This window comes from Tachyglossus aculeatus, unplaced genomic scaffold (assembly GCF_015852505.1).
Source record: "Tachyglossus aculeatus isolate mTacAcu1 unplaced genomic scaffold, mTacAcu1.pri scaffold_125_arrow_ctg1, whole genome shotgun sequence".
Classification (NCBI taxonomy): domain Eukaryota; kingdom Metazoa; phylum Chordata; class Mammalia; order Monotremata; family Tachyglossidae; genus Tachyglossus; species Tachyglossus aculeatus.
In genome coordinates this window covers 145,253-152,895 of record NW_024044854.1, presented here as the reverse complement: position 1 = coordinate 152,895, position 7,643 = coordinate 145,253, and the positions used below count along the sequence as shown (strand labels likewise).

Below are 7,643 nucleotides of genomic sequence, written 5' to 3'. Positions count from 1 at the left end.
ATAGCTTGTTGAGGAGAAGGGGGTGGTCCACAGTGTCGCAGTCAGCTGAGAGGTCGAGGAGGATTAGCATAAATTAGGAGCCGTTGGATTTGGCAAGGAGGAGGTCATTAGTGACCTTTGAGAGGGCAGTTTCTGTGGAGTGTAGGGGACGGAAGCCAGATTGCCGGGGGGGGGGGGCGGGGGTCAAGGAGAGAGTTGGCTTTGAGGAATTCGAGGCAGCGGGTGTAGACGACTCGTTCTAGGAGTCTCTTTCGCTTGAAATACACAAACAAATGAGCCTGAAAATTTCCCCCCAAAATTATCTGAACGATTTTCTCAGCTATCTTCTCCAAATCACCAGGGAACATTTGGTTCAGCGCTTAGAACAGTGCTTTGCACATAGTAAGCGCTTAATAAATGCCATTATTATTATTATTATTATTTGGTTGTAAGGTTCTAGTGACTGGCAATTTGACGATGGTTATAAGAGGAACGGAAATGATTTCTGTTTTGGGATCAAAATCCAGTGAAAATTTGTTTTTCCTTCCATGTATCAATACTCATTTTTCTAAAGCAAAATTCAGTTTGGCATCATCCTGGGCAAACCTTCTGCAAGGAGAGAATGGTCATATTCTCATGAGGCTTATTAGACAAAACGTTATAAGGTTACTGAATATCTGTACAATCCAGCTTAAATGTGAGAGGAGAAACAGTGTACCTAATGAATCGGCTTCACGGCAGATCTAGAGCAAGGATGGACAAATCGAGTCAGGCAGAGACGTTTGTCACATTCTGGGCAAAATACATTCTTTTGACTGACCTAAAGAAGTCACTACATTTTTAATGCACTTTGAAGTCCTTCTTCATAAAAGATCCAGATGTTCTGAGAGGAGGATCTTGAGCTAATATTGTAGAGAAAGACTGGCAACCAAAGGAAATTGGACAAAAATTCATTGCTGCTCTAAATCTGGACTTTACTCCAAGGAAAGAGGTCTCAGGTCAAGTTTGGGTTTATCCAGAAGCCATTTTGGATCTTATGGAATCTCAGACCTGGTGCTTTTCTAGTTTCTAGGATTTTATATCTTTGGTGGTGGTAAGGAAACAAAGCTGGGCAACATGGTTGTGGCTGGAACGGAGTGGCCACCCAGTTCCTTTCACTTAACTGTGTTAGGCTTGTGTCTGTTCTACCTCAAGGGGAATGTAACTGGAGCAAGCCATTGCTAGAGTTGGGTGAACAGGTTACAGAGGAAGAAATCCACATCTACGAAGGTACAGAAAGTGAATGTTTGGATGGGTCTTTAATCACTCCTCTAAAGCAAAACAGTCACACTTTGTTTTCATCTTGGAGAAATCAGGATACTGTAAATTGATCAATTTACTGAGCATTTACTGTGTGCATAGTTCTGTACTAAGCACTTGGGAGAGTACAATCGAATTAGTAGACATGGTCCTTGCCCTTAAGGAGCTTGCATTTTAGAAGGGGAAACAGATACTGAAATAATACTGAAATAGTACTCAGATACTGAAATACTGAAATAGTACTCACTCCCTTGGTGAACTCATTCTCTCCCATGGCTCCAATTTTCTACTGGATCCCCTCCAATTTTGCTTCCGTCCCCTACACTCCACCAAAACTGCCCTATAAAAGGTCACCAATGACCTCCTTGTGGACAAATCCAATGGCCCCTACTCTATCCTAATCCTCCTTGACCTCTCAGCCCACTTTGACACTATGGACCACCCCCTTCTCCTCAACACGCTATCCACCCTAGGCTTCACAGACTCTGTCCTCTCCTGCTTCTCCTCTTATCTCCCTGGACGTTCATTCTCAGTCTCCTTCGTGGGCTCCTCCTCTGTTTTGAAAGCCAACATTTCATGCATTACCTTTTGGAAATTTTTTCTTGCTCTTAGTCAGAGAAAGGAAAGCTTATTGTTTTGACCCGAGCTCGTTACCTGAATGTGAATTCACTGATGTAGCAAGGGCACTGCACTAGGTCCCGGCTTTTATCTGGTTTTTATTTGCCCTCTAATTCCAATTCAGCCACTGAGTTGCTATTATACCTCACTAAACCTCATTTTCCCCTTTGTAAAATGCAGAAGCTAAAGAGTTCCATCTAATAACACAGTGTTTGCAGGGAAGAAATGAGATAATAGAAATGGAACTTTTGAAGTCCTACAAAGAGCAGCTCCGCTTGTATCCAAGACTTCCTCATTTGTAATTGTCATTATATTTGCAGGTAAACAGGCTCTCACTTCGGAGCTGACCTCCTCCACAGGAAGAAATGGAATACAAAAGCCACGTGACTGAATTCATTCTCCTGGGACTATCCCAGAATCCTGAGGTGTGGAAAGTATTATTTGTGTTTTTTTCATCATCTACATGTTGACTACAGTGGAGAACATGCTCATTGTCGTAACAGTAATCGCTAGCCAGAATCTATGCACCACCATGTACTTCTTTCTAGCCTACTTGTCCTTGATGAATACCTTTTACTCTACTGTCATGGCCCCCAAGATGATCGTAGATTTACTCTATGAGAAGAAAACCATCTCCTTTAAAGGCTATATGACCCAGCTCTTTGTGGAACAATTTTTGGAGGTGCCGAGGTCTTTGTTCTGGTGGTTATGGCCTATGACTGCTAGGTGGCAATTTGTAAACCTCTGTATTATATAACAAACATGAATCGGTTGGCTTGTGGACTGGTGGTGGGATTTGCCTCGGTGGGAGGCTTTCTGCACTCAATGGAGCAACTTCTCTTTATGTTTCAGTTGCCTTTCTGCAGCCCCAATGTCATCGACCACTTTATCTGTGATAAGAACCCTCTGTTAAAACTCGACTGCACCGATACCTATGTCATCGGCCTAACAGTGGCTGGCAATGGTAAGGTCATCTGTGTGATCATCTTTTTCTTGCTACTTCTCTCCTATGTGGTTATCCTGAGCTCCCTGAAGTCCCTCAGTTTGGAAAAGAGGCACAAAGCCCTCTCGACCTGCAGCTCCCACATCACTGTGGTTGTTGTATTCTTTGTTCCCTACATTTTCATGTACATGAGGCCTGTGTGCACCTTCCCCATAGAAAAATCAGTGACCACATTCTTTACTATTATCACCCCCGTGATGAATCCCTTAATCTACACTCTGAAAAATGCAGAGGTAAAAAATGTTGTGAGGAAGCTCTGGAGGAGGAAAGCCTTTTTAAATTGACATAATAATAATATTAATAATAATCGTATTTGTCAAGTGCTTACTATTTGTAAGGCACTGTACTAGGCGCTGAGGTGAATACAAGCAAATCGGCTTGTGAAGAACTTAGAGTGAAAATAAATTTATTCATATGGAGGACAAAAATAGCAACAGAATCATTCACTCAATCGTATTTATTGAACGCTTACTTTGTGCAGAGCACTGTACTTAAGTACTTGGGAAGTACAATTCAGCACAAAATAGAGGCAATTCCTGCCCACAATGAGCTAACAGTCTAGAATGGAGAGACAGACATCAAAACTAGTAAACAGGCATCGGTAGCATCATTAAAAATAATTAGAAGTATGAATATATACACATCAATAATAAAAAAATAAATAGAATTATAATTATAAATATGTACATATAAACACAAATGCTGTGGGTCACAGAAGAATGTAGAGGAAAGCAAGTAAGTTGGGGCGATGGGGAGGCAGAGGAAGAGGGGGTCTTAGTCTGGGAAAGCCTCTTCTAATGCCTATTCTGTGTTCAAAGGACACCTGAGAAAAGAGCAGATGTTTTTGAATTTGTAGCAATTTCTTACGTTCAGGCATCTCACCACCTGTTCCTGTTCCTAGATTTGGTTTGCAAGTCACAGAACAGGTTTCTGAAAGCTTTATTCCTGTCTGAGTTCTCAGATGCTCCAAGGTGTTGCAAGGGCCATCGATGTCTCACAGCAAGCTGAACATAGCTCTTTCATTCCTGGGTCATTTGCATCACACCACTCTAGATGATTTCTCTTGGCCTTGTCCAAGGTCTAAACAGTTGCCTGCAACAGCTTCACCGAGTTATTTCCATTATGTTTGTTGCTGTTTATGGTTTGATTTATTTTTTCAGCACGGTTCCTAGCAGGATTCCCAGCTAGAACCTGCTAGAGTTCCTGGCTGCTATCTTCTTCCTCTTGGAGTTTAGTGGTTTGGAGACCAGTTTTTGCTCAGTGTGAGTGTGGAGCACATGAGTCGATGGTCCATCCAGCATTCTTCTCAGTACGTGGTGGCTTCTGTGATCTGGACATCTTTGAGATCCCTCTCTTGCACTATAATGGAGAAACTACAAAGTGGCCTACAGAAATCTGGCCAATAATGTGAATTGTTTCTGAATATATCTGAAGAAGAGACATTTTTCTGTGGATTTAAGAATTTTTCTCGCTCTTCATAGACTCAGAAGAGTGGAAAGGACCTCAGGGAGTTCAACGTGGGCAAGTCACTTCTAGATGCCTCAGTTTCTGCAACTGGAGAATCAATATCTGTTCTCCCTCCTGCTTTTACTGACAGCCCCATATGGGATAAAAACTGTGTCGACTGATTAACCTGTATCTACACAAGCGCTTAGAATATTTTCTGACACATTCATTCATTCAACTGTACTTATTGAGCACTTTCCTTGTGCAAAGCATTGTACTAAGCACTTGGTACAATGAGAGTACAATAGTAAGCACATAGTAAGTATTTAACAAATATCGTAAAAATATAATATTTTCCCCTGCCTATGTACATTATCAAAATGCATTGGGGATAATAATAACAGTAATAATAATAATAGTAATAATAATAATAATAATAATAATAATAATAGTATTTATTAAGTGCTTACTCTGTGCAAAGCCCTGTTTTAAGCTCTGGGGTAAATACAAGGTAATTAGGTTGTACCAAGTGGGGCTCACAGTCTTAATCCCCATTTTACAGATGAGGTAACTGAGGCACAGATAAATTAAGTGACTTGCCCGAAGTCATACAGCTCTCAAATAGCGGAGCTGGGATTAGAACCCACGACCTCTGACTCCCAAGCCTGTGCTTTTTCCACTAAGCAATGTGATCTGTGCCTCTCTGGAAAGTACTAGGGAAGAAGTCTCAGTCAGCACACCATTATGCTGCCTAGTGGCTCTCACTGTCAGGAAATTCTTTTTCAAAAGCAATTCAAATTTCTTAGGATTGCTTTGAGGCCCATTATCTTATTCTCTCCTCAGTGGATATCAAGAACAATTTAATCACCAACCTGCATGTAAAAGCCATTCACATATTTTAAGAAACTAATTAACTCACTTCAGGCTTCTCCAGTCTGCATAATCCCCAGTTCCTTAGTCTTTCCTCTTGGGCATTTTGGTTCCTAAACCTGTGTCTTTATGCTACTCTTCTTAACTTTTCAAGTTCTCAACATCCCCTTTCAAATGTGGAGACCAAAAGTGTATTTGAATTAATCAACCAATCAATGATACATTTTGAGTGCTTATTGTGTGCAGAGCACTAAGCTCTTGGGAGAGTACAATGCCATAGATTTAGTAGAAGAGACCAAAAGTGTATTTGAATTAATCAACCAATCAATGATATATTTTGAGTGCTTATTGTGTGCAGAGCACTAAGCTCTTGGGAGAGTACAATGCCATAGATTTGGTAGAAGTGTTACCTAACCACAAAGAATTTACAGCCTGAAGGAAGGAGACAGATATTAAAATAAATTATGAATACGTACATAAGTATTGTGGGCTGAGGGTGAGGTGAATATCGTGTGCTTAAAGGGTACAAATCTAGGTGCAAGAGCTAAACAGAAAGGAGAGCTTACAGGGGAAATGGGGGCCTAGTTGGGGAAGACATCTTGAAAGAGTTACAATTTTAACAAGGCTTTGAAGGTAGAGAGACTGGTGGTCTGTCATATTTTCAGGCCAGGGCAGAGTGAGGATGTGGCAAAGAGGTTAGTGGCTAGAAAGGTGAGATAGAGGTACAACGAGAAGGTTAGTATTAGAGGAGCAAAGTGAGTGGACAGGGTTGTAGTAGAAAATCAGTGCTTCTAAGACATATTCACTTGGAAGATCAGCTGCTATCTTGAACTCAACATATCTAAAACTGAACTCATCTTCATTCCCCAATCCACTTGTCCATTCAACTTTTTCATAACAGTTGACAACACTACCATCCTCCCTATCTTTGAAGCCTGCAATCTTGGCAATGTCCTGTCCCATTTCTCTTTCATCTCTCACATTTACTCTGTCAATAACTCCTGGCATTTTTCCTGCTACTACATTTCCCAAATCTGCATCTTCCTTTCATCAAAAATGGCCACCACTCTGGTCCTAACCCTTGACAGATCCTGGCTAGACTGTTGTTTCAGCCTCCTCACCAATCTCCCTCTGTCTGTCCAGGCTCTACCCTTTCTACTTCCCTCTGCTTCCCAGGCCATTTTTCTATACAGTTCTTCACTCCCAATAAACTCTGAGTACTTGTTCGTCTCTACATCTAGCAAAATCTCCTGACTACTTGTGTAAGGCTCTACTCCAGCTCAGGTCTTCTCATAATAATAATAATAATAATAATTGTGGTATTCATTAAGCACTTACTATGTATGCTTAATGTGCGCTGATGTGCGCTTGGGTGGATTCAAGCACGTAAGATTGGACACAATCCCTTGTCCCACGTGGGTCTCACGGTCTTAATCACAGATGAGGTAACTGAGACACAGAGAAGTTAACAGATTTGCCCAAGGTCACACAGCAGACAAGTGGCAGAGTCAGGATTAGAACCCATGACCTTCTGACTCCTAGGCCTGTGCTCTATCTACTATGTCATACTGCTTATTTATCGAGATTTTTGCTCGGGTACTCCCCAGCCTGAACTTTACATTCCTTCCAAAAGAATCTGGGAAGATGCTGATCGTGAGGGCAACTGAGAGCATTTCTGTGCTTTCAGAAGATAACTAATCGTTTTCATCTCCATTAAGTTTATTTAAATAAAACTCATTTACCTCCCTCTTTCTTGGCTACCTGTTGAATATTGTATATGACTCAGGATATTTTTGGTGTCCTTAAATCAGTATTTATTCCACTTTGCATTCATTGGATGAACTTCAACCACAACTAGTTTATTTTAAAACTAGTCTTCCCAGAAGTCACAAGGGCCAATTTGGGGAAGATAGGTCTGAAAGTATTCTCCTTAATCATGTTAATTTGGTCTAAACCCAAATGGAGCATTCCCATTGATATAAGTTTTATCCAAAAGATTCTACTTGAGGGGTTTCACTGACAAAACAGGATTCTGCTTGACTTCATTCATCCCTTTTTCTATTGGCATCAAGAGGACATGGACTGGGCCACGTCTTCCTTGGTTAAGAAGGAACCTGGTAAATACTCAAAAAAGTGAATCAAGAATCAAGAAACTATAAGTAGAGCACTTATGAACATACCTTTTAAATTTTATATTATAAATTATGCATTTATATTAATGTCTGTCTCCCCAAATAGACTGTAAGCTCACTGTGAGTAGGGAACATTTGGCCAACTCTGTTGTATATTTCTCTTCCAAGTGCTTAGCACAGGTCTCTGCACATATTAAGTGCTCAATAAATGCCATCGTTAATGATGATGATGATGATGATTAATAAAGAAGACCACCATATCTTTTGGGAAATTTTGATTAGAAGAAGGCAATATA

At 40.8% G+C, this 7,643-nt stretch overlaps 1 pseudogene; it reads left to right on the top strand.

Annotated features, from left to right (window-relative positions):
- The first annotated feature begins 2,261 nt into the window (after positions 1 to 2,261).
- LOC119922807 lies at positions 2,262 to 3,183 on the top strand (annotated as a pseudogene).
- The last annotated feature ends 4,460 nt before the right edge of the window (positions 3,184 to 7,643 follow it).